Source organism: Triticum dicoccoides, chromosome 7B (assembly GCF_002162155.2).
Source record: "Triticum dicoccoides isolate Atlit2015 ecotype Zavitan chromosome 7B, WEW_v2.0, whole genome shotgun sequence".
NCBI classification, from domain to species: domain Eukaryota; kingdom Viridiplantae; phylum Streptophyta; class Magnoliopsida; order Poales; family Poaceae; genus Triticum; species Triticum dicoccoides.
Genome location: NC_041393.1, coordinates 486,508,454 through 486,514,968, shown reverse-complemented (window position 1 = coordinate 486,514,968; position 6,515 = coordinate 486,508,454).

Below are 6,515 nucleotides of genomic sequence, written 5' to 3'. Positions count from 1 at the left end.
AATCAAGCCCGACGAATCTCTCTACGGCCTGTTCGATCTGTCGACTGGCTCCGTAGAGACCGCATCCGAGTGCGATAGCAGTGATCCAGCGGCGGAAATCATGATGGTCGACGGGCCCCGCAGTCCCCCTGGCTTCGCCCGTGATGGTGGAGCAGGCGACGGAGGCGACCCCGCACGAGACCACGAAGAGTACCAGCCCGAGCCACTCGACTCTCTGCAAAGAGAAGAACTTCGCCGCAGGAACGTGGATGTCCTGCGTACTCCCATCATAGGAGAAACCCCTGAGGCTCGCGCCTTGGAGGAGGCACGTTTGGCCAATTTGGCCGAACGCACTCGACTGGAGAATCTTCAGCAAGCACTCGACGAGCGCGCGCGGCAACGAGTTCCCGACACCAGTCGACGTCAACTCTTCCCGCCGACTCAGGTATATCGAACCCCAATCCAGAATTTGGCAGCTGCGACCCGTATAGCAGAGTCCATCCAGCCCTCTCAGTCGGAGGCTGGCAGAGGCTTGATGCAGATCAGGGATCTGCTCCAGGCAGCAGGAGATCAGAATTCGGCAGTGTCGCAGTAACGCAACAGAATTCACAGTCGATCCGTCGTTGCGAATACGGTTCAGTCGGCTCACAGTCCTAGATCACCTCCGCGGCGTGAAGGGCGCGAGAATCGGCGAGACCAATATGGTGACCGACTCGACCGAGATGATAGGCGTCGAGTGCCCAATTCCCCTCCGAGGGGTGGGTCTTACGCTCCTCGGCAGCAAGATGACAGACGTCAGCTCAGTACGGGGCGAAGAGTTCCAGTCGACCCCAGAGAACCAGGCTTCGACGCGCGATCCATTATCGTGCAAGGTTTGGTCGACCGGAACAGAGCCCATCGAGGTGGACTCGACAGAGATGCGCCCACAAGCAGTCGAGTGCATGTTTCTGGTCCTGAATGTTTTAGCAGAGCTATCAGAGCCGCAGTTATCCCTCCCAATTTCAGGTTGGCAACAGGAGTCAGCAAGTTCACTGGTGAGTCTAAGCCTGAAACTTGGCTTGAGGACTACCGAGTGGCGGTTCAGATTGGTGGTGGGAACGATGAGGTGGCCATGAAGCATTTGCCCCTCATGCTGGAAGGTTCTGCCAGGGCATGGTTGACTCAATTACCTCCTAGCAGCATTTACACTTGGGAAGATCTGTCCCGAGTGTTCATCAGAACGTTTGAAGGAACTTGCAAGCGACCGGCTGGACTGACGGAGTTGCAAGTCTGCGTGCAGAAGACCAATGAGACTCTCAGAGAGTATATTCAGAGATGGATCACTTTGCACCATTCTGTGGAGAATGTGTCTGATCATCAGGCAGTCTGCGCCTTTAAAGATGGCGTCAAGAACAGAGAATTGAGTTTGAAGTTTGGTCGAACCGGTGACATGACCTTGAGTCGGATGATGGAGATTGCTACTAAGTACGCCAACGGCGAAGAAGAAGACCGACTCCGAAGCGGCAAGCACAAGCCGAGTCAGTCGGAAAAGGGAAACACCAGTCGGAAACAGAAGCGGAAGGCTGAACCGGCAGCTCCTGGAGAGGCTCTGGCCGTGACTCAGGGAAAGTTTAAAGGGAAACCAAAAGGATCCTGGAACCCTAAGAAGGTAAAGGATAAAGAAGGGAACGACGTGATGGATATGCCGTGTCACATCCACACGAAGAAAGACGAAGAGGGGAATATCATCTACCCGAAGCACACCACTCGCCAATGTCGACTCCTGATCCAGCAGTTTCAAGGAAAACAGTCCAATAACAAGGAGAAGGAGTCGGACAAGGCCGAAGACAAGGAGGACAGTGAGGAAGGATATCCGCATATCAACTCTACTCTAATCATCTTTGCAGATGTGGAGAGCAAGAGTCGATTGAAAGTTATTAACCATGAGGTGAACATGGTTGCCCCAGCAAAAGCAAATTATCTGAAATGGTCCCAAACACCCATCACCTTCGACCAATCTGATCACCCGACTCATATTGCCACCCCTGGGAGGCAAGCTTTGGTGGTCGATCCAGTTGTTGAAGGCACTCGACTGACGAAAGTGCTTATGGACGGTGGTAGTGGGCTGAATTTGCTGTATGCAGACACACTGAAAGGAATGGGCATTCCGATGTCCCGACTAAGCACCAGTAACATGAGCTTTCATGGAGTTATACCAGGAAAGAAAGCCGAGTCACTCGGCCAAATAGCTCTGGACGTGGTGTTTGGTGATTCGAAACATTTTCGCAAAGAGAAGTTGACGTTCGAGGTCGTGGATTTTCAGAGTGCTTATCATGCCATTTTGGGGAGACCAGCTTATGCACGGTTCATGGCTCGACCATGTTACGTGTACCTCAAATTGAAGATGCCCGGCCCCAAAGGAGTGATCACTGTCACCGGTGATCGGAAAAAGGCAGAAGAGTGCTTCCAGAAAGGCTCAAAGATTGCTGATTCCGAGGTGACAGCGGTCGAGTTCGAAGAATACAAGCAAAATGCAGATCCGAGTGACTTGCTGCGATCCAAGAAACCCGCCACAGAGTCTGCATTTCAGTCGTCTGGTGAGACGAAGCCTGTTCACATTCACCCGACCGACCCCGATGCAGCTCTGACTCACATCTCCACAACACTCGACCCGAAATAGGAAGAAGCGCTCATCCAGTTCCTCCATGAGAACTGGGACATTTTTGCATGGAAGCCCGCTAACATGCCAGGTGTTCCCAGGGGACTGGCTGAGCATCGCCTAAGAGTCGACTCATCTGCAAAACCAGTTAAAGAGCATCTTCGGCGGTCCGCCGTCCAGAAGAGAAAAGCCATTGGTGAGGAAGCGGCTCGACTGTTGGCGGCAGGATTTATCCGAGAGATATACCACTCCGAGTGGCTCGCTAATGTCGTCATGGTTCCTAAGAAAGACAAATCACTCCGAATGTGCATTGATTTCAAGCACATCAACCGGGCCTGCCCGAAAGATCATTTTCCTCTCCCTCGCATAGATCAAATTGTTGACTCGACCGCGGGATGCGAGAGACTGTCTTTTCTAGACGCCTACTCCGGGTACCACCAGATCCGTCTGTACGGACCCGACGAGGTAAAAACAGCTTTCATCACTCCATTCGGGTGCTTCTGCTATATCACCATGCCATTCGGCCTCAAGAATGCCGGAGCCACATTTATGCGAATGATTCAGAAGTGTCTACTCACTCAAATCAGTCGGAATGTGGAAGCGTACATGGATGATATCGTCGTCAAGTCACGAAAAGGTTCCGACCTGCTCGCTGACCTCGCCGAAACATTTGCCAACCTCCGAAGGTATGATATCCAGCTCAATCCATCAAAGTGCACATTTGGAGTTCCGGGTGGCAAGTTACTCGGTTTTCTCGTTTCCGAACGAGGAATCGACGCTAATCCAGAGAAGATCGGCACTATTCTCCGAATGAAACGCCCTGTGCGAGTGCACGATGTCCAGAAGCTTACTGGATGCTTGGCCGCATTAAGTCGATTCATCTCACGACTCGGTGAAAAGGCATTGCCTCTTTACTGACTGATGAAGAAGGCAGACAAGTTCGAGTGGACTCCAGAAGCTGATGCAGCGTTTGCCGAGCTAAAAGCTCTGCTCTCCACCCAGCCGGTGCTTGCTGCTCCAATCAGCAAAGAGCCTCTGTTGCTCTATATCGCAGCCACAGGACAAGTCGTCAGTACTGTGCTTACGGTCGAGCGGGAAGAAGAAGGAAAAGCTCTCAAAGTTCAGCGCCCAGTGTATTATTTGTCTGAAGTCTTGACTCCATCCAAGCAGAGATATCCTCATTATCAGAAGCTTGTGTATGGAATATACATGACCACAAAGAAGGTTGCTCATTATTTCTCTGATCACTCCATCACAGTCGTCAGCGACGCTCCACTATCAGAGATTTTGCACAACAGAGATGCAACTGGTCGAGTGGCTAAATGGGCGATTGAACTTCTTCCCCTTGATATCAAGTTTGAGGCAAAGAAAGCCATTAAGTCCCAGGCAATAGCAGATTTCCTCGCCGAGTGGATTGAACAGCAGCAGCCGACTGAAGTTCACTCGGAGCATTGGACCATGTTCTTTGATGGCTCTAAGATGTTGAATGGTTCCGGTGCTGGGGTTGTCCTGGTTTCCCCAGAGGAGATAAGCTCAGATATGTGCTCCAGATTCACTTTGATTCCTCCAACAATGAGGCAGAATATGAGGCCCTCTTATATGGGTTGCGCATGGCCATTTCACTCGGCGTCCGTCGCCTGATGGTCTATGGCGACTCGGATTTAGTGGTCAACCAAGTGATGAAGGAGTGGGATGTGAGAAGCCCAGCCATGACTGGATACTGCAGTGCAGTGAGGAAGCTGGAAAAGAAGTTCGAGGGGTTCGAGCTCCATCATATACCCCGACTGAAAAATCAAGCAGCTGATGATCTAGCAAAGATAGGTTCCAAGAGAGAAGCCATTCCGAGTGGTGTGTTCTTGGAGCATATACACACTCCGTCAGTCAAAGAAGATCCTTTCACCGAAGAAGCTCCACAGCCCAAGAGTGCCACAGATCCGACTGAGGTTGAAGTCCCAGCAGTAGTCGACTTGGTTATGGAGATCTTGGTGGTCATTCCCGATTGGACAGTTCCATATATCGCATATATCCTGAGAAAAGAGCTCTCGGAGGATGAGGAAGAGGCTCGACAGATCGTCCGTCGATCTAAGGCCTTTACCGTAATCAAAGGACAGTTATACAGAGAAAGCGCGACTGGAGTTGGTCAGAAGTGCATAACGCCAGAAGAAGGTCGAATCATCCTTAATGATATTCACTCGGGGACCTGCGGTCATCATGCGTCCTCTCGGACTATCGTGGCCAAAGCATACCGAGCCGGATTTTACTGGCCAAAGGCGAATGAGATGGCAAAGGAGATAGTAGATAAGTGCGAGGGATGTCAGTTTTACTCGAATATGTCGCACAAGCCTGCATCAGTCCTGAAGACCATTCCACTCGTCTGGCCTTTCATAGTATGGGGGTTGGACATGGTCGGTCCTTTGAAAACAGGGCGAAGTGGCTTCACGCATGTGCTGGTGGCAGTCGACAAGTTCACCAAGTGGATTGAGGCTAAACCAATCAAGAACCTTGACGCCGGTACTGCTGTTAGCTTCATCAGGGAACTAATATTCAGATATGGAGTCCCTCACAGCATCATTACGGATAATGGGTCGAACTTTGACTCGGAGGAATTTAGAGATTTCTGTAACTCTCAAGGCACACGGGTCGACTACGCTTCAGTCGCCCATCCGCAGTCGAATGGACAAGCGGAGCGAGCCAATGGCCTGATTCTCAAGGGATTGAAACCCCGACTGATGCGTGATCTCAAGCATGCAGCTGGAGCTTGGGTCGACGAACTTCCCTCAGTGCTTTGGGGACTGCGGACCACACCTAATCGGTCGACCGGAAGAACTCCATTCTTCTTGGTCTACGGAGCTGAAGCAGTCTTGTCGAGTGATCTTCTCCACAATGCTCCTCGAGTTGAAATCTACAATGAAGCAGAAGCTGAACAAGCGCGGCAGGACGCAGTCGACCTTTTAGAGGAAGAAAGGGAGATGGCTCTGATCCGGTCGACCATCTACCAACAAGATTTGCGTCGCTTCCACGCCAGAAATGTGAGAGGTCGAGCCTTCCAAGAAGGAGATTTAGTTCTCCGAGTGGATCAGAAGAAACAACACAAGCTTGCTCCTTCTTGGGAAGGACCCTTCATCGTCACCAAAGTTCTTCACAACGGGGCGTACCGTCTTTACAACGTCGAGCATAATATCGACGAGCCCCGAGCTTGGAACGCGGAACTACTCCGCCCATTTTACACTTAAGTTTTATCACTCGGATGAGTTGCAATAAAGTACTTCTGTAGTTCATGGACCTCAAAATAATAGTGTCATAGTTCCTCCATAATTTTTGTCACTTTTTATTTTGTCCAATAAAATCCCCCCTCAGTGGGTGACTTAGCCGCGAATCCGTTCCGCCTAAGTTTGTAAAAAATCCTACCGAGTGGTGAGCCAGACTCCCACTCGGAGGCTTAGCTGCGAATCCGTTTCGCCTAAGTTATAAAAAATCCTACCGAGTGGTGAGCCAGACTCCCACTCGGAGGCTTAGCTGCGAATCCGTTTCGCCTAAGTTATCAAAAATCCTACCGAGTGAAGAGCAAACCTCTCACTCGGGGGCTTAGCTGCAGCCCAGTGCTCGCCTAAGTTATGAAAATCCTACCGAGTGAAGAGCAAACCTCTCACTCGGGGGCTTAGCTGCAGCCCAGTGCTCGCCTAAGTTATGAAAATCTTACCGAGTGGTAAGCTAGACTTCCACTCGGAGGCTTAGCTGCAGTCCAAGTACTCGCCTAAGTTATCAAAATCCTACCGAGTGAAGAGCAAACCTCTCACTCGGAGGCTTAGCTGCAGTCCAAGTACTCGCCTAAGTTATGAAAATCCTACCGAGTGGTAAGCCAGACTTCCACTCGGAGGCTTAGCTGTAGTCCAAGTAC